This window comes from Pipistrellus hanaki, assembly GCF_964339955.1.
Source record: "Pipistrellus hanaki genome assembly, chromosome: 3".
In the NCBI taxonomy this organism is placed as follows: domain Eukaryota; kingdom Metazoa; phylum Chordata; class Mammalia; order Chiroptera; family Vespertilionidae; genus Pipistrellus; species Pipistrellus hanaki.
In genome coordinates this window covers 181408837-181430269 of record NC_140505.1, presented here as the reverse complement: position 1 = coordinate 181430269, position 21433 = coordinate 181408837, and the positions used below count along the sequence as shown (strand labels likewise).

Genomic DNA, 21433 nt, shown 5'->3' with positions numbered 1-21433 from the left:
TGAGCAAGATGACCATGGCTGTGGAAAGGTAAGCATGGTGGAGTCAGAGGTAAATCACTGTCTCATCAAAGGAGAGTGACGGGAAGAGAGGCAGGAAGAAAACACACACACACACACACACACACACACACACACAATGGTGGGGTATCGGGTCATACCAAACAAATTGCTATTTGCAAAGTATGGCACATAAACGTTTCTAACTTCCCTCTACAACGCCCCTCTCAGATACTCAGTCCCCCACCACTAAAAGGAGAAGAGTGGGCAATGCCGCCTGACCAGGTGCTGGTTGGCTAAATGGTGTGATGTTTGTGAAGGCACCAACCAGGCCTGAGATATTGTCAGAAATGGAAACAGCATCCCATTGCCACAACTGGGGGCTCAGGACTCTGTTCTTGCAATCATGGCTTTAAGTCAGGGTTTGGGAATCAGGGTTCGAGCATCCAACCTGAGACCATCGGGAGGGGACCTTTGTTCAGTCAAAGGCTCGCTGAGCTCTGTGCATCTGGTACACGGGAGCAATCACTGTGGCTCCTACCAGGACTGTTCTCAAGGCCCAGCAAGACCCCGTGGAGCTCTCGGCACAAGCGGGCTTGTCCCGATGTTCTTCAACAAGGTTATGAGAACGTCTGTTTTCTAGTATTTCTTCCTCCCAGGCCCCATGACGCACTAGTATGGGCAGAACTCACCTGTACTTATTGCAGAGCTCCAAGTTTTTATCACAAGCCAGCGGGTTTGGGGATGGGCAAACTCAGAGCCTCATCACGAGGCTCTGAGAATTCACAGGCTCCATGATGTGGCCCCGGACTGGTTCTCAAACAGCCTCTAGGGGCTCCTAGGGAATGGACACCTTCTTGCAGATCTTTGTTTTAGAGGCAGCCCTGCTTTGAAGGGCAGGAACTGTTCAAGGAGGGAGATTGCAGTCTGTTCTCAGACAATGTTTTCTGGAAAAGGAACAGAAGGGGCTCCCAACAGGTCGGCATCAAAACGCTTCTATATTTCATGGTGTGGTTTGCTTTGGTGAATTCTTTATTAGCGGATCATTAGGAGCCGAATCGCTGATTGGAGTTGGTGCACAGGGAGGGATTGCTTGCCGTCTGCTTTCGAGGCTTCATCGTAAGGCGGGTGGAATGAGTTTGTGCACTGACCTGGGAGTGGGCCTGAATACATCTTTTTGGCAGAGTCAAACACAAACACGCCAGTCCACGTGCAGCCCGATGGGAACTCCCCTGAATTCTGGCTCCAGTGGCAAAGGGATGTGGACCAGCAGAGTCAACAGCAAACCAGGCTGCTGGAATAGACCCATTAGCTTGGACTGAGCCCCTAGCAACTACCCTGATGAGGGTGCCTCCTACACCCCAACCACACAGCCTGGGAAAGTGCCCTCTGCCTTGGCCTGTGGCCCGACCTGTGCCCTGGGAGTCATAACGCCCACATAATACAACTGCTGTGAGAGTGAAGGACCTGGTGTGTGGTGCATGGTAACAGGTCAACAACAATGATAACCATGGGATGAGGAGAACATTTAACCTTAAAGAAGGTATGTTACTCTCCTTGGTCTCAGAGCCAGTGAGTATGGGCTAGAACCAGCTGCAAGTGCAGGTGATCTGATTTCAAAGTCTCAGGTGTTGATGACTGTGATGGCATGGTTGCAGCAGAAGCAGGAAGCCCCACACAGCTCTCAGATTGATGGGAGAGGCAGACATGCAAATACATAAGTGACTGAACGGTACAATAAGTCCCGGAAAAGAGTCCCAGGCAAATGCCGAGACATTTAAAGGGCAAGAGGGGCTTATTTGTCTGGTGGAATAGAAACAGAATTGCAGGGAGGGAATATTTAAGCAGAGGAGCTCACCAGGCAGACGGGAAAAGGGAAAGGTGGGGTCAGAACAAGATAGAGACTCCGATACGTATCCTCTCCACACGCTGGCGGGGTGCCACACGTGAGCATCCCCAGTGGACCAGGTGGTAGTGCATTGCCTTTCCCGACTTAGCCTTGGAATTCACCTGGCATCATTTCTGCCATTGTTGTCACAGTCCTGCCCGGATTTAAGGTGGGGAGGGCAGGGTGGCCATGGATTCCCACCTCTTGATGGAGGAGCACGAAGATCTTGTTTTAAGGACACACACACACGTGGGGTGATGCAACCATCTTTGGAAAATACACTGTGTCCCACCAATAAAGGCTAACCAGTGAGGCTGAGTTATAAGGAGTTAACCTGTTAACAGAGCAGGACCTATAAATACGTCAAACATAAACACTATTGGGAACGGGTAGGACATATGAATGCGTCCTTGAAATATATGTTGCGCCCTGAGAGGGACGGTATATATTTATTGTAATCTTTATAATTGTTTGTAAAATTTATAATTTTTTAATTCGATGTTTCCATATTTTTGTTGGTATTCTTTTCTATTTGTTTGTAATTTTGTATTTTCCTTTGTGCTTTATATATAAATAAACGAAAAGAAATATATTTCATTTATTTTAATTAAGTATAAATAAAAAAATAATAATATAAAATTACGTCCACTGGGCATGACATACTGACACATCCTAGTGAAAGAGTATGGGCCCATTGTACGTTGCATAATTAAAAAGGGAACTCCCCGGTTAACAGGTTTTAATAAAGCATCTACTTACAAGGGTGTGGGAAGGGTTTAGGAAAAGCATCTGGACCTGTTTCAGTGGAAGCTGTTACTGAGCCTGGGCCTGAAGGAACATGGGGAAGGAGTGCCCTCCTGGCTTCATGAAGCAACACAGCTAACCTACAGCAATCTGCAGGGAGAGAGCCGAGGGAATGAACACCCCAACCTCATGCTCCTCCTCCATATTGCTCTCCTCCCAGCCCTTCCCCCACACCCCCAGTCTGACAGCAGAGAGGCAGGGGAGGCTGTGGATGCAGGATGCGCTGGGGGTGCAGCCGAGAGCATAGAAGGGTAGAACGTAGCACATCCGTGTGGGAATATCTGGGTTTAGGTGGGACTGCTAAATGGACCCACTACCATCCAGCCTCCCAATTGCAAACAAGGACCAGCCCATTGTAGGAAGTTTGCATCTGCAGAGCAGTGACATCTACCCAGGCCACTGCCTTCTATTGGCTGTACAGAGGAGGAAGGTGAAAGGAACCCCAAAGTCCCCTTTGCTACATTCGTCCAAACAGAAACGTGCCTGGATCACCACCTGACAAGTCACTCCAATCTGCTAGAGGGGAGAAGTGGGAAGGGGTGGAGGAGGACTGTGTTCTTAAAAGGGAAAGTCCATGGGCTGAAGGGGAGAGTCCCCATAACAGGGTCCAGCCATCCTCCTCCGTGTTCACCAGTTCCCTAGCTTCCATTGAAAAGGAAACGATGCCACCAGGGCCCTGTGAGTGGAGAGCAGAGACAGGTTTTTTGTCTATGCATAATCCATCAGGTACATCAAACAGACCCATTGAAAATGAAAGGCTTGCCTGACTAACATGGCTCAGTGGTCGAGTGTCAACCTATGAACCAGGTGGTCATGGTTTGATTCCCAGTCAGGACACGTGCCCAGGTTGCAGGCTGGATCCCCAGTGTGGGGTATGCAGGAGGCAGCCGATCAATGATTCTCTCCCATCATTAATCTCTCTCTCTCTCTCTCTCTCTCTCTCTCTCTCTCTCTCTCTCTCTCTCTCTCTCTCTCTTCCTTCCTCTCTGAAATCAATAAAAATATATGTTTAAAACAAAGGCTCTTCATTGGATGCCTGCATCTCCTACGTACACAAATAACACGAGAGGAGATAAGCAGGGCTGAGCATCTCAATCATGCTCCTTCCAGATCCTAACAGAACCTGACATTCTTCAGGGCAACTTTCAAACAAGCAACCAGGAATGGATAAGAGGCAAATGCTCTGTGCAAACACCACTGATTCCCATTCTATCCCCTTACATATTGACATGTCCTAACTGTAATCCCCTCTCCTCACCTGGGCTCCTCAGGGAGCAGGTGAAGAGGTTCTGAAGGCAACCTCAGCGAAGGGAGGAGAAGAGGAGGAAGGGTGGCATGGGAGATGGGGGTAAGGGGGCATCTTGTGGGCACCCACCCCAACCCCCCAGCATGGCTGACCACCTCTTTTTTCGCTCCCTGACACGTGAGTCATACGTGGCATTTCTTTGTTCATGAGGTCCACCACCCACCCTGTGTAAGGGAAAAGGCTACGTCTCTCTCCCCTCTACACAGCTCAGTGCCTGGCTCATTCTGTACTTAATAGCACAGACTAGGATAGCACACACTGACTATGGAGACCATTGTTAATACTCTCCCCTTCTCCATGTGAAATGCTCAACAAACAATACGGGTGAACTTGCTGTATGAGCTGTGATACCTGTAACAACCTATAGTCTTAAGGTGGAGAGGCGTGGCAGGCCAGACAAGGGGCTCCATGATCACACCATTTCAAATTCCAGAATTATGGCACAACGGCAAAAAGCAAAACAGCCTCAGTTCAGATCCCAGCTCAACCTGTCGCTAGCTGTGTGATGCTGACCAAAATCACTTACGTTCTGTGTACTTTAACTTCATCATTGGTAAAATTGGGAGTCTAAAGGAATCTTCTTCATAGAGTGGCCTAGGAATCAAATAAGCCAACATATACCATTTCTGGGACAGTGCCTGGCACACAGCATGCACTACATGACCACTGGCTGATGTTAATAAGCATTGTTATTTTCATTACTAACGTTAATAGCTTGTATCTGACCACTACCATGGTCTCCTTAGAAGTGAAATGCACCTTAGAGGTTACTGCATTCCAACCTCCTGCCACTGCACCTCTAATGGGTAATAAGCCAAACACAGAGGCAATTAACACTTTCCAAACACCTACTACGTGCTAGGTCAAGTGCTAGGTTTAGTACGTATTGTCAGCTTTTCATCACAGTAAAATTCGGTGAGGCAGATATTATTATTCCCCCATTTTGCAGATGGGGGGGTGGGTGTTTGAAGTTCAATGGGAAAGATGCCTGTGTTCCCACAGATAGAAAATGATGGTGTTTGGATCCCAGCGGAGATCTCCATTCCCTAGACCCTTCATGAGCTCTTTGCCAACTTGTCTCACTCTGAGCTCCAGCCATTATGTGCGATAGCTGTCTCTCCAATCAGACTCAGCACCTGCCATTTCTCTCTACTCCATCCCCTCCACCCACTCCCATTTAACAAGTGTAAAAATACTTCCACTGATTCATTTATTCACGATTTTCTGAACACCCACCATGTGCCAGTCACCAGCATGTGTGCTGTGGGTACAGGAATGAGTAATCCCTCGCCCTGACCACGGAGTCCAGGGAACTCTGTGCTTCTCATGGGAGGTAAGTACCAATCAGACCATTTCATTGATGAGACAGAGGAAGAGAGAGATAGCCACAGTAAATGTCTCAGACTGAGATCCCCGAGAGCAGAGCCTAAGTCAAAGGCTTGAATGCGGGTAGTTTGGGAAAGTGAGCCTGGGAACAGGATGGGGAGACACAGGAGGAGGGAAGGCCCATTTAAGGGTGTGATGCCCAATATCAAACTGGTCACCACAGTGGGCAACGGGGGCACTATTTCCCTGGAACCTTCAGAGGAACCCTCCTAAATGCTTCTCAGAATCGTCTCCCAGCCTTTATCCACTAGTTCTTATCCTCTGTGGGTCAGGGCTTCACCATGAGCTGTTGATTGCCTGGCAGTTTCTAATAACGTGTACTTGAGAGCCAGGCGGTTCCCACCAGCATCCTCTGCTGAAAATCCAGAGATGCCCAGGGAAGAGAACCTTGCAAGTGCATTCACCCGCTTCTGTAATGACTGGGAAAAGGGAGGACCAGCAACATCAGCATTACCTAAGAAGTCACTAAAAATACAAATTCTCATGGCCCACCCCAGACCTACTGGGTCAGACTCTGGGTATGGGCTTATCAACCTGCATCCAACGATCAAGCCTCCCAAATGGTTCTACTGTAAATGCAAGTTTGAGAACCACTGGTCTATAGAATCATCGGACAGGATATACAAGGGGTCTAATACAATTAACTGTTCCTATGCGTAACCCCAGCAACTGCAAGTTCAAATACAGATTCCAAAGTAGGAATCTGCAGGTCACCTCCAACACTTCCCTTTTCCTCAACTTCCATGTTCCACACAGCCCTACTGTTTTCAATCCTCATTGTCTACCATGTGACTACTTTCATACAAAAAAGACGACCTGGCCTACAAGCCTACAATATTTACTATTTAACCCTTCAAGGAAAGTTTTGCCAATGTCTAAGACTCCAGAAATTTACACACCCAAATATGATCAATCGATTTTGACAAAGTGGTAAAGGCAATTTAAATGATTCTCTTTTTAGCAAATGGTATTAGAACAATTACATCTTATGTAAAAATTAACTCATTACAGGCAACGAATATAAACAGAAAACCAAATGCAACTTTTACAAGAAAACATCAAAGAAAACCATTGTGGTCTTTGGTTAGGCAAAAGTTCTTAAACTGAGAGCAAAAACATAATAAATTGATACATTATGCTTCATTTAAACACCCTTTGCAGAAAGCCAGAGACCAGAAGAAATTTTTGGCAAATCACACGTTCAACAACAATAAAATCTTATATTTAGAATATATAGAGAATGTCATAAACTCAACAATATGAAAACCAGCAACCCAATTGTTAAAATGGGCAAAAGATTTGAACAGATACTTCAGCAAAGGAGGTATTTGAAAGGAAAATAAGAACATGAAAAGATATTCAATATCATAAGTTATTAGAAAAACACAAATTAAAATTATGAACTATCCCTATGTACCTACTAAAATGCTTTTAAAAAAATGCTATTTAAAAAAAATCTGACACTACTAAGTGCTGGTGAGGACAAAGAGCAACCAGATCTTCCATGCATCACTGTTAGAATGGTGTTAAAATGGTACCGACATCTTGGAAAATATCTTGCCAATTTCTTATAAAGTTGTAAATGCACACTTACTGCATGACGGAGAAATCACACTATTTATATTTACCCTAGAGGAATAAAAGCACATTCGCTCAAAACTCTGTATGCACATGTCTGCAGTGAGTCTGTTCAAAATCATCCCCCAAAACTGGAAAGAACAAAATGTCCTTCAGCAGCTGAATGGATACACAAACCGTTGCACATCCATACAATGGGATACTTTACATCAATAAAAAGAAGAGGCTTCTCATAGTCACAGCAACGGAAATGAATCTCAGAGGCTGAGTGAAGGAAGCCAGTCCCAAAGACTACATACTGTATAATCCCATAAGACATTCTAGAAAAGACAGAACTGTAGGGGCTGCCAAGGGCTAGTGGGAGGGGGAGACTACAAAGGAATATCATGAGGGAGAATTTTGAAAAAAAAAAATGGGGCTGTTCTCTGTCATGATTGTAAAGGTAGTTACACAAATCTATGCATGTATTAAAACTCATTAGAGCTGTACAGCAAAATAAAATACATTTTATTGTATATTAACTTTAAAACAATTTTTTTAAATTAAATAAAAAACAAAAACAGAAGATAGGCTCTGCAGTCACTTTATCTATTTGGTTCTCAGCTGCAACTCTCACTGGCTGTGTGACCTTCTATGAGTCACTCAACCTCTCTTCATCTCAGTTTTCCAGTTTGTAAAATGGAGATGATATTTTTCATCTCATGGAGTTTTGTGAAGATTAATGGAGAAAAAGTACCCAAAGTAAAGCACCCAAAGTCTGGTATATAAAGTAAGTGCAACAATGTAAGATGTTTACTCTCATTATTATGGTTAGTCCCATTGTTACATTGGATGGATTTTATTCTGCTCTTCAAAAGCTGATCCCTTCAGGGGGTTTGTGCAGTAATTCTCACTTCATTGAGAACATCCTATTTCTCATTGCAACTTTTTCATCTGCACAAGGCTCGGAAGGGCTTTATGAATTTTATAATTGAGCCATGAGGTCATCCCTACATATTAAACTACCAGTCTGTCTCCTGGGTTTCACAAGTTTCCCAAGTCGGATAGTTGAATAAAGCTTATGGGAGGAGTCAGGACCCAAAGTGGGAGCCCAGAAATGAGGTGGTATCCTTTTTCTCACACCACCTGGTCGCATTCATCCCCTCCATTCTTGAATGCCATCCCTCGGATGGAGTAAATTATAATTCTTGACACATAACAACAAATGACTCACTACTCCTCAACCATAGAATGTTCTGCTTCTCTTTTCTCCCCAGTCCTGTGGTCCTTGAAATAATCCCTCTTTTATGTGACTCCCATCCCCTGCTCACAGCCTCCTACCAGCCCCAACACTCTCCAGCAAGAGATGGCGGCCTTTGATATGCAATTTCAGTCTTCAAAGGCCCGCGTTCCTCGCTCCCCTTCACAAATCATCATTAGCTTTCTTTAGCACATTTTCCACTGGAGATAATTGTTGTGACATGTCCTCAATTCCTTTCTAATGAAAGTGGAGCGTAACCCAAGGCTTTTCAAAGTTTGAACAAAAGGATTTCATCTCAGTCACACAGAGCACAGCCATAGCCAGCTGTCGGTTCAATGGCTTGACAAATGTAGACCGCACATCATTTGTGCCATTCATGAGAACAAACACGACAGAAGGACAGCCCGGTGGAGCCACACAGACCCTCACAGACGACTGGTGAGGGTGTAAATGGGAGCCACACTAGAGAAAGCCATTTTATTAAAAGCTGAAGATCTACTCGCTGACCCAGCAATTCCACCCCTAGGTACATACCTTAGGGGCCACATGCAGGGGCCCCCGAGGAAGTATATAAAAATGTCACAGAGCCTGTTCATCACAGCCGCAAACGAGGAGCCACTCAAATGCTCATCAGCATTGGAGTGGAAAGACATATTGCTCTGTATTAGTACAATAAAATGCAGAAATAAAAATTAATTGGCAACGAGATGGATGACTCTGTCATAGACAATGCTGAACGAAAGAGGCTAGATATGAAGTGTGATGTCGTTTGTACGGAGTTCAAACACTGTGACACAGGTGGTAGGTCAAAGGTAAGTCCGGGGATGGCTACCACAACATCAGAGATAATGGTTCCTTACAGCAGGAGAGGGAGGGGGTCGGGATTGATGTCTAGGGGTTCCCAGTGTTTTATTTCGTAACCTAGGTGGTTGCTTCATAGGTGTCCCTTTAAACTCATTTAAATATGAATATAGTTATGGAGTTGTTTCCTCTTGTGCTCTTTTCTTAGGGCTTATGGCTCCCTTCTTACATTTTATAATTAAAAGATTTAAAAAGAGGTAAATGAAAAGGGGAAAATGGAGAAAACAGACTCGCCCTTCTCTCCCAGAATAGAGCAGCCACTTAAGAACTGTGGGAAGTAAACAGCAGTAGGTCATTTAAGGGCCATGAGAGTTTGAACCATCATATGAGAAGGGAGTTAACTTTGGCTTTTCCCCCAGTACCTCTGAGACCAGCACATGAGAATCAACACGAACAGCGAGTTGCAGAAGCAGCTCAGGCACAGGAAAGGGAATAGCCAATGCTTGGAGGAAATGTGGGCACACCATGTCTCCTCCTCTTGGTCCTCTCACACCCAGTCCCCAGCCATCCTATAGTGTCAGTGGCAGGAGCCCCTACAGGAGGCCAAAATGCTGAGAGAGGGGCCCTGGTTATCTGCTCAGTGCAGCTGGGATTCCAAGAAGGCGAGGCACACATTAATTGAGTTTGAAGAACATACACTATTATATTTTAGAACAGTATTAGATTGGCAGAAAGTTGTGAAGAGAGCACAGAGAATGCCCATATACCCCACAGCCCCGTTTCTCCTACAGTTGGCATCCCATTAATCAGTTCTTCTCTGTCCTCCCAAGGCTTAGCCCTGGATTCAGCTAAGTGCTTGGCACAGCGAGATAACCACAGCCCCAACTTTCTAGACAAAGGGAGAGAAAGGGGAGCCCCAGGCAAATACAAAGTGCCAGAGACATAACAGAGGTGGGGCCTCAGAAAAGTGACTGCTGTGGTTCCTGTGCTCACACCCCAGCTGTGCCTGCCTGGGTCTGATCCTAATCACAGACCTCGCGCTGAGAAATAGACCAGTGGGTACACCACAACTCATGGACTTAGACTGTCCCCCTGGGCGGTGCAGACACAGTGGTTTAGACACTGAACTGAGAGTAGAACCAGAGTCCACAGAAGGGAGGTAGGAACCTGCCACGAGAATGTAACCAGATTGATTTACTGCCAAAACAAAAATGTTCCACCGGAGTTCCACAACTCTGGGCCTTATTTAATATACTGTTCAAAACATTCAAAATCAAATCCAAGATCACACAGCATACCAAGAGCCAGAGTGTTCTTAATTCCCTTGGGGAAAACCAGTTGACAAATGCCAATGCCCAGATCACATAAACGCTGAAATGACTTGATGGAGGTTTCAAAGCAGTCTTTATACAAATGCTCCAACAAGCAATCATAAACTATCTTTAAGCAAATGGAAAAATAGAACAACTTATTAAAGATATAGGTGAAATGACAAAAAAAAAATCAAGTAGAAATGTAAAAATATGGTAACTGAAATTTAAAAGTAAACAAAACTCACCGGTTGGGCTCACTTGCAGATTGGAGATATTCAGTGAACTTCGAGGTGTAGTGACAAAATGACTCAGCCTGAAACACAGAGGGGGAAATAAAGATTGGAGAAAAAAATAAGCAGACCTTCATAGGCTGGTGGCAATATAAAAAATGGTTTAATATTTGTGTCATCAGAGTCCAAAATGGGGAAAAATAAAGTGGGATGGTGAAAAAATATGTGTAGAAAAAAAAGGCTGAAAACTTCTCAAGCTTGGCCAAAGATGCTTCAATTAACCCCAAACAAAACACACCCCCAAAAAGTCATACAAAGACACCCACTCAAACTGCTGAAACTAAAATTTAAAAAAATCCTGAAAGCATCCAGAGAAAAAAACACATTACCTAAAGGGAAACAATTAATCAATGACTATGAATTTCTCATGAGATATTATGAAGGCAAGAAAAATACTATTAATATTTTTTAACAATGAAAGAAATTACCAATATAGAATTTTATATCTGGTGGTCTATATTAGGAATGAATTTAGAAGAAAGGTATTCTCAGATGAAGATAAACAAAGGGGATTTCTTGACAGAATACCTTTAAAGCACACCTATTTTAAAGAAGTTTTAGTCCAAAAGCAGATAAAACCAGGGGTAAAGAGAGACAATGCAAAATAATGGGCCAAATCAACAAGAAAGCATAACAATCCAAATGTGTATGCAGCCTAACAAGTTTCCAAACACTTGAAGCAAAACTGACAAAACTAAAAGTAGACATAAATAAATCAAAGATTTTCCTCCAGTAATAGCTAGAATACACAAGAAATTAGTAAGGATATCAAAGAACTGAATAATAACATCAGTCAATTGGATCTAATTGATATTTCTAGAACATTCCACCCAACAACATCAGAATACACATTTCTTAAAAGTTGTGTGGAACCAACAAGAGCCCAAATAGCCAAGGCAAACTTAAAAATGGACAAAGTTGGAGGCATCACACACCCTAATTTCAAACAATATTGCAAAGCTATAGAATCAAAACTGAACGGTATTGGCATAAAAACAGACACAGAATCCAAAAATAAACCCACACATATATGGTACAACAAAGATTCCAAGAATAAACAATGGGGAAAAGATAGTCTCTCCAATAAATGGTGTTGGGAAAACTAGACAACTACATACAAAAAAAATGAAACTGCATCACTATCTTACACCATACAAAAAAATTAACTCAAAAAGTATTAAAGTGAGACTACATCAAACTAAAATACTTCTGTACAGCAAAAGAAACAACAAGATGAAAAAGTAACCTACTGAATGGGGGAAATATTATCAAACCACATATCTGAGAAGGGATTAATATCCAAAATATATAAAAAATTCACATCACTCAACAAAAACAAACACTCTGATTTCAGAGTGGACAGAGGGTGTAAACTGACAGCATCAGTAATCATCAGGGAAATGGAAATCAAAACCATAATGAGATATTATCTCACACCTGTTAGAAAAGCTATTATAAAAAGACAAGAAATAGCAAGTGATGGTGAGGATGTGGAGAAAAGGGAACCTTTGTACACTCTTGGTGAGAATGCAAATTGGTGCAGCCACTATGGAAATGATTATGGAATTTCCTCAAAAAAAATTTAAAACTAAAACTACCATATGATACAGCAATTCCATTTCTGGGTATTTATCTGAAGAAAATAAAAACACTAACTTGAAAAGAAATATGCACCCCTATATCCATTATAGCATTATTCATAATAGCCAAAATATAAAAATCGAAGTGTACATCAATGGATAAATGGATAAAGAAAATGTGGTATGTATATCCAATGGAATATTCTTCAGCCACAAAGAAATAAAATCTTGTCATGTGTGACAACAAAGACACATTTGAATAACATTATATTAAGTGAAATAAGTTAGACAGAGGAAGACAAATACCATAAGATTACACTTGTATGTGAAATCTACAAATAGATACAGAAAACAGATTGGTGGTTGCCAGAGGTGGGTTGGGGGTGATCGAAATGACACACAAGGGACTCAAAAGGTACAAACTTCCAGTCCTGGAGATCTAATACACAGTGCAATGAATATGAATACAGTCAAGAAAGATAGTATGAACATTAAACTTGCTAAGACAATAGATCTTAATTGTTGCCAGAACTAGAAAAAAAAATGATAATTGAGTGATGGGACAGAGGTGTTAGCTAATGCTACCATGGCAGTCATGCTACAATATAAGTGTATCAAATCAATATGTTGGACCCCTTAAGCACAGTGTTATATGTCAATTAAATCTCAATTGAAAATAAAGGACTCACAGTCCATCTTTCTGGGCTCAAACCCTAACTTCACGATGAACTCAGATGACTTACTACACCTCCTGTGGCTCAGTGCCTTCCTCTGAAAAATAGGCTTATCATAGTCCCTGCTTCATAGTTTACCGTGCACAGCATAAGGAATAAGCAATAATACTGCACTAACTATGTGGATGTCTGATGGGTACCAGCCTTATCACAGGTGATCCCTGTGCACAGGATATAAATATCTAATTACTATGTTGTATACTTGAAACTAATGTGGTCTTGTATGTCAATTCTGAAAAATAACTGTAAAACACAGTAGCTGTGAAACAGAACAAACTAATGGGAGCAAAGCCCTTGGCATCCATTAGTTGCCTGGCACATAGAAAGTGCTCAGTAAATATTAGTAGTGTTTATTCCCGGACTCTTACTGCCAACTTTCCTTGTAAGAACCAGACCTCACAAATGTGGAGGCAAAATGAAACCTGCCACCGGCCCCTCGCCTCTGCAGGTCTCCTTGCAAACTCTCACCTCGACCTCGCCGGAAACGCATGCCCAGAAAACCTCAGCCCTTGTCTGAAAATGTTCAGGGAGCACAGAGAGTGGGTGTGACCTTATTTTCTGATTGTCCAGGTGAATAAGCCCGATCTTCCACATGGAATTAAAAGGCAGTGTGGTATTTATACAGGAAGGGGAGCCCAGCTCTCCAAACAGACAGGCTCTGGCCCTTGGTTCTGCCACCCAGGGGCTGGGTGACCGTAGGCCATTCCACTGTCCTCCCTGTGCTCCAGCCCCTCATCCGTGCTGACACGGCCTGATAGTGGACTCTCTCTCCTTCCCTCCACATCCCCACTTTCCCGGGTGAGGCTGTGGCTAATGCTGCCAGCCTGAGCCGTCCCTGGAGATTTTGCAGCGGCGCAGGCCAGTATGGGTGACAGATGGGGCAATGGCACTGGCCATAGAATTTTAAATCCCCTGCCAAGAGGTTATTCAATCTCTGTTCCCTACTGCCCATGAAGGAAGCATCACAATTCACCAAGACGCGTGGTCGGCAAACTGCGGCTCTTTGGCCCCTTAAGTGTGGCTCTTCCACAAAATACCACAGCCTGGGAGAGTCTATTTTGAAAAAATGGCATTAGAAGTAGTTTAAGTTTAAAATATTTGGCTCTCCAAAGAAATTCCAATCATTGTACTGTTGATATTTGGCTCTGTTGACTAATGACTTTGCAGACCACTGAAAATCCCAAGAGCCAGCTCCACATTTGAACAGCTCCCACCACCCAAAAGCTCCCCTGAGGATGGACGCTGAAGAGTCCCAGCCTGGGAGTCAGGGGTCAGGGGACAGGGGACAGGCCAAGTCCTCACCTAATGACCTCTGAGCTCCCGGACAGGAGACGGTTGACTCTTGAACTCAGGTTTGAATAGCGCAGGTCCAGGGATAAGCAGATTTTTCGAATAAATACAGCCCGCCCTTCCCATCAGCTGTTTCGCATCCGCTTGTTTCCCAGGCCCAGGTTTCTCATGTGCAGGTTGAACCAACTGCTCCTGGAAACAGCATCTCTGCATTCCCGGCCGCAGATTCCCAATCGGGAATCAAATATATTGTTTTCAATACGAGGTTGGTTGAATTGCCAATGCCAAGGGCCGACCGTAGAGTCAAAAGTTATATGAGCATTTTCAACTGCAGGAGGTCCGCACCCTTAATCCCCACATTGCTCACGATCAGCTCTACTTCCTCTCTGTGGGCTCGGCTTTCTCATTTGTAAGAGTATTGGCCTGGCCTACACCAAGTTTTCTAAGATTCTTCCTCCTAAGATGCTCCCCTGAAGATACACCTCCTAAGATGCTTCCTCCTAAGATGCTTCCTTCTAAGATCCTTCCTCCTAAGATCCTTCCTGAACTTCAACAGGAGAAACGTGTTGGATGAATCAACTAAGACTGAAAACAGCTGCAACCCTAACGCCAGGGTTCCAGAGCCTATGGGAACCATAAGTAACTTTCCAATGGAAATACAGTGTTTTGTGATTTTTGTTTTTGTTTTGAATATATTTTTATTGATTTCAGAGAGGAAAGGGGAGAGAGAGACAGAAACATCAATGATGAGAGAAAGTCATTGATTGGCTGCTTCTTGCACACTCCACACTGGAGGATCCAGCCTGCTACCTGGACATGTGCTTTGACTGGTTCACAGGTCCACGCTCAGCCACTGAGCCAGGCCAGCGGGCACTTTGTTGTTGTTTTTTTTAACAAGGATGTTTTCCCCTCCTTCTCTTCCTCTTTGGGTGACATTTAATGTCTGGAAACGTAGGTGTTTAAGAACCCGGTGGCAAAAATGCAAGATGACGGTGACATAACTGCCTCTCGTCCACAGGGCATCAGCTCACCATCGTTTCCCACATGCTTCTCCTCCTGAAGCTCATTAAGACTTTCTCAATTCATAATCAATACATTAAAGTCTCTCTGTTTAATAAAACAGTTCATCAATATTTCATGATTTTAATAATTTATGTTTTCTTACAGAGGCAGATGGAACCCTGCAGCACACATGTTCTCTAGAGACGGCAGGAGAATAAGAACACTGGAGTTGCAGATGCTGGACTTTGGGAAAAATCAGCCTTTCTGGGACCCCATCTCCAGTTTGGAATTTTGGGTGGAGGGATGGTGGCTATGGGATGACCCACCTGTCTATAAGCTTTGTGAAGGTAGGCACCATTTCTGATTATCTCTCTTTTTTTTAATACATTTTATTGATTTTTTACAGAGAGGAAGGAAGAGGGATAGAGAGCTAGAAACATCAATGAGAGAGAAACATTGATAAGCTGCCTCTTGCACACCCTCTACCGGGGATGTGCCCGCAACCAAGGTATATGCCCTTGACCGGAATCGAACCTGGGACCTTTCAGTCCGCAGGCTGATGCTCTATCCACTGAGTAAAACTGGATTTGGCTCTGATTACTTCTTGACCATCAACCTACTATGTGCCAGGCACACTGCTGGATACTCAATAGACATGACTTCATCTACTCCCAACAATAACCGTAGGAGAAAAGTATCATTGTCCCCACTGCACAGATGAAGACACTGAGGCTCAGAGTTAGCAAGTAAGTTAACCAATGCTGCCCAACCAGGCAATGGTGATGTGGGGATTGGAATGAGGTCATCTGACTCCAGCATCCATGCTGTTAACATCTCTGCCATACAATGGTCCATATGCCTTCTTTGGAAAATATTTACATATTGATCACTGAGTTCTCTAAGTTTTGGGGATGCTAAGATGAACTATATATATAGGCAGGGACCTGAACTCATGGAGCTAGCACATTGGTGGGTTTAGACCAGTGGTTCTCAACCTTTCTAATGCCGAGACCCTTTAATACAGTTTCTCATGTTGTGGTGACCCCCAACCATAAAATTACTTTCATTGCTACTTCATAACTGTAATTTTGCTACTGTTAATGAGCTGTAATGTAAATATCTGTGCTTTCTGATGGTCTTAGGCGACCCTGCTAGCGGTTCTCTACCCGTCGGTCACCACTGGTTTCTCAACTTTTTTTGAAACCAGTGCACAAAATTCATGCGTGGGGAAGGGGAGATTGCACAGGAAGTTAATGAGAGACCCTGGCTTTGAGCTCAAGCATTCATTCATTTATTCATTCATTTATTCATTCGTTTATTGAACACCTACTAGCACTGTGTTAAGCAATGGATTCTAACACTGAATGAAGCATAAACCCCAATTTTAAGAAGTTAACATGGGGGATATATTCATAAGTAGATAATGAAGTTGCAGTGAAACAAGCCTTTATAGAGCTTTTATATATTCATCTATTTATCATAATGTAAATATCTTCTGTAGAGCCTAAGACCATTGGAAAGCACAGATATTTATGTTATGATAAATAGACTCCCCTCCCCTTTTTTTTGGGGGGGGGGGCGACCAGGCCAGCAGGGAGGGCAGTTGGGGGTGACCAGGTCAGCGGGGGGGAGCAGTAAGGAGTGATCAGGCTGGTGGGAGGGGTGCAGTTGGGGGTGACTAGGCCAGCAGGGGAGCAGTTGGGGGCAATTAGGCTGGCAGGGGGCAGTTAAGGGCAACCAGGCCTCAGGGGGACAGTATAGGGTGACCAGGCCAGTGGGGGAGCGGGGGAGAGGAGCAGTTAGGAGCGACCAGACAGGCAGGCAGGTGAGCAATTAGGAGCCAGCAGTGCAGGGTTGTGAGAGGGGTCCCAGACTGGAGAGGGTGCAGGCTGGGCTGAGGGGACCCCCCTCCCTCAATGCATGAATTTTGTGCATCGGGCCTCTAGTATACAAATAAAGGCTTTTAAAAATCAAGAGAACTCAGAACTCCTACCAATTCCCCTCTAGTAACAAGACTCCTGCAGCCCATTTTAGGAGCCAGGTCAAGTCAGGCATGACTTGGCCATCTCATCTCACATGATCAATTGTGAAACCCCACTGAACAGTAGAAAGAGGACTCCCTTCCAGACTAGCTTCCAAACAATTCCCCCCCCCCCCCCCCCGCCCCCGAGGTACGTGTCTTGATGAGCTACCCCTGGGGATGGGTTTTCCCAATGCACCGATGAGCGTTCTCCTGGGTGTAGATGCTGCCCCAGGGATTGTAGCTCCCAGGGGGTCTGTGGTTTACTGTAGCTTCTTTCATAAGCACAGGAAGAAACTTTGGGCTGGTGGAAACGTTTTTTTTTTCGGTTTCCAAGGCAAAGATGAATATATAAAGGCTTATTTCACTATAACGTCATTGTCTACTTATGAATATATCTCCCATGTTGATTTCTTAAAACTGGGGTTTATGCTTCATTCAGTGTAAGAATCCATTGCTTAACACAGTGCTAATAGGTATTCAATAAACAAATGGATGAATGAATGCTTGAGCTCAAAGCCTTTATTTGTCTGATGCAACAGAAGCTGAAGCCTGCATGGGCTCTCATTAACTTCCCGTGCAACTTTGGGCAAGTTATGTAATGCTCTGTACCTCAGTTTCCCTATATGAAAAATAGGGGATAGATTAGTATCTGTCTCTCAAAGATGAGCTGATGAATGAGTTAATAGACATGAAACTATTAGAAGAATGCATGACACAGGATGTGCACAAAATGAATGATAGTCAAAAGCTCTATAAAGGCTCTATAAAGATTTTTCTGATGAGTATCATTTTTTCATGCATATTTTCCCAGTGAGTATTTGTCCAATTCAGGATATGCTTCTGTTGGTGTGATTTTCCTCCAGTTGGTATTTTTCCTGTGCCTATTTTTAAGTGGTCATTTCTCCTAGAGCCGTGGTCGGCAACTGTGGCTCTTTGGCCCCTTGAGTGTGGCTCTTACACAAAATACCACAGCCTGGGCGAGTCTATTTTGAAGAAGTGGTGTTAGAAGAAGTTTAAGTTTAAAAATTTGGCTCTCAAAAGAAATTTCAATCGTTGCACTGTTAATATTTGGCTCTGTTGACTAATGAGTTTAAACACTGTCCTAGAGGAAATTTTTCTGGTAGTCATTTTTCTCAATAGACTCCCCTCCCTGTTTTTTGCAATGGATACTTTTTCTAATGAATATTATCTTGGTCAGCATTTTTGTAATGAACAGTTTTCCCAGGGGCTATTTTTCCTAAAGAACATTTTTAGTGAGAACTTTTCATGGTGGGTACTTTTGCTCAAGAGTATACATGTCCCTGGGATATTTTTCAGAATGAAGTGTGTCTCAAATAGTTATTTTTTCCAAATAGGCACTTTTCCCTAGAAGTTACTGATTTCTCCTTCAGTGTTTACCCCCAAGAAGTATGATCCTCATTATGGATTGAATTGTGTACCCCTCAAAAGTCATATACTGAAATCCTAACCCCCATTGTGGCTGTGTTTGGAGATAGGACCTTTAAGAAGGTAATTAAGGCTAACTGAAATCATAGGGTGGGGCCCTGGTCAAATAGGATCAGTACCCTTATATTAGAAGAGCTGGAGACCAGGTGTGTATGCACGGAGGAAAGGCCATGTGAGGACACAGCAGGAAGGTGGCCATCTGCAAGCCATGGAGAGAGGCCTCAGGAAAAACCAACCCTGCTGATACTACAGGATGTCCTTTAAAAATATATACACACTTTAACAGCTGATAGCTCAATTTTGATAATGAAATGTTTTAGTAACCATTGCCTTTATAATTAATTATTCAAAGTGTGTATATACATTTTAGGGGGACACCCTATATTATCTTGGGCTTCCAGCTCCCAGCACTGTGACAAATAATTTTCTGTTTTTTTAAGCCACCCAGTCTGGTATTTTGCTACGGCAGCCGACTACAGCCCAGAGCACTTCATATTTTTCTGGCTAGAGCTGAAGCAGCCATGAGCTCTCTCCTTTAGGCCACTTTCTGCTGGTCCCTCAAAGGCATCCCTTGCTCACCCCAAGTGAACACGAAGGTCTGATGCAACAGAAGCTGAAGCCTGCATGGCCTATGGCTCCCTTTTGTGCTGATAAAAGAATATGCTGTCCTCCCTCCAGCTCATTCCCCAGCCTGCAGCTCTCCATAACTCCAGCCCCTCACAGCAGATTGGTACCAAGCGCCCTGTTCCCATCAATGAGCCCTGGGGTTGTAGCACAAAGCACTGCAGATACGTCAAGATCCCGGGGAGTGCAGGAGAGGTGGCTATGGATCCTCTTCCTGGGAAATCATATTGGTGGGGGAAAACCCAAGAGTCCTCCACCAGAAGGTCCATCCCTTCCACTCTGAATAGGATTCCAGAGAAGAGGATATGTGTGTGGAGCTGTTGGCATCCTCTCACTGTGGGGCTTTCAATGGAGACAGGCTTAGCACCTGAGCGAGCCACCTGATCCATTCAAATGTTAGTCTTTGGATAGTCATACACTACTTCTTTGTGAGCGTAGAGAGAAATGCCAAGAAAAACGAAGTCCAGAAAAGCTGGAGACATGGGCTGGTGAGCAGAGACCATATTTGAAAACAAGGTTTCACCTTCTGCCTCCCAGCATCATATTCTAAGCGCCCTTTCTCTAGCGACTACCACCCCTCCAACCTCACCCCCCCACACACATATACACACACTGCCTGGTGGATTCCCTCCCTTCCATACAAAGCCTCTTTGCTCCCCTTATCTCCATCCATTTTTTTTCTCATCAAAAATAGATTCATTCTGAAGTCCAAACAGCTGATAAAAACCAATCATTTCACTCCTCCCTTCCCCATTTCTTTTTATCACACATCTTTTAAAAGAGCCAAAGCCTTAAATTCAAAGACGCAAGTTCCACTATATGGAATTTCCAGGATTAGCTAAGGCAGGAGGGTGATTGGCAGGTAGGAACACCTGCTGTGCACCTCAGTCCACCCTTCCCGTGCCAGATGAAGGTTAGAGAAGCAAAGTCGTCTTGCAGGGCATTGTGGGTACCCAGCAGAGATCCTGCAGATAGCAAACAAAACACAAGATGCACTGGCCTATCCGGGTCAGCACAAGGCATCTCACAGAGTGAGAACTCCACCAAACACAGATTCCCCAGGGGGACACCTCCTATCGCTAAAGATGGCCTCGTCCTAGTCCCCAGAGCCTGTGGATGTGTTGCCTTACGTGGCAGAAGGAACCTGGCAGAGATGCCTGTCTGCCCCTGAGAGCTGGACTGTGATGTAAGCCACTGAAGTTTCGGGGTGGAGGTGTATCCTTCACTAGAGTGATTGATTAGCCTCGCTTGGGCCATTCACTAGCCCTCTTTGAGTCTCAGCTTCCAGATCAGTATCAGAAGGTGATCGTGTGTTTGCTACGATGACTTGTCATTAAGACTCTGCAGATTTTCGACTTTCCAGGTCTTTGGTGATTAAAAAACACAAGGGCATTTATCTACCAGGTAGGCTCTGAGTGCTATGTATACATGCTCCGAACAGATCCATTTCTTTTTTTTTTTTTTTTAAATATATTTTATTGATTTTTTACAGAGAGGAAGAGAGGGATAGAGAGTTAGAAATGTCAATGAGAGAGAAACATTGATCAGCTGCCTCTTGCACACACCCTACTGGGGATGTGCCCACAACCAAAGTACATGCCCTTGACCAGAATTGAACCTGGGACCCTTCAGTACACAGGCTGACGCTCTATCCACTGAGCCAAACCAGTTTCGGCAAGATCCTTTTTTTTTTTTTTTTTTTTTTTTTTTAAGAACAGAACAGCCAATTCTTCCTTCCCTGGCTCATTCCTGAAACACGGTTTTGATTGACTGGGCCTCAGAGCATCTGAATCCCATAACAAACTCAGTCGGCCCTGAACAGCATGGAACGGACACCAATTTGCAGGGTAGGTCCTGGCTTGAATGCCTTTGTTAGGTTTTCCTATCATCCTGGCCTTGGCCAGCTGCACCCCACCGAGGAGGAGGATCCTGCATCTTGCAGCTGGGAGAGTCCCCCAGGGCACAGTCCACTGGATGGAGCAAACACACCTCCTGGCGTCCTCTGCCTGGGCAGTGTGGGGCATAGCTGCAGGGAATGGCAGCTCTCTCCCCAGGCTAATTAGTCACTGACAGAAATGACCTCTTTCCAAGTTCCCATGACACTGACTGTGGGCGAGACCTGCAAGGCAGA

At 44.2% G+C, this 21433-nt stretch overlaps 1 long non-coding RNA gene across 1 annotated transcript in view; it reads right to left on the bottom strand.

Annotated features, from left to right (window-relative positions):
• LOC311620631 overlaps positions 1–21433 on the bottom strand; it is a 120250-nt gene that overhangs the window by 63868 nt on the left and 34949 nt on the right. The window contains exon 2 of the long non-coding RNA XR_014794724.1: positions 10559–10626. This is a non-coding gene — a long non-coding RNA (uncharacterized lncRNA). The remainder of the gene's footprint in view (positions 1–10558; positions 10627–21433) is intronic.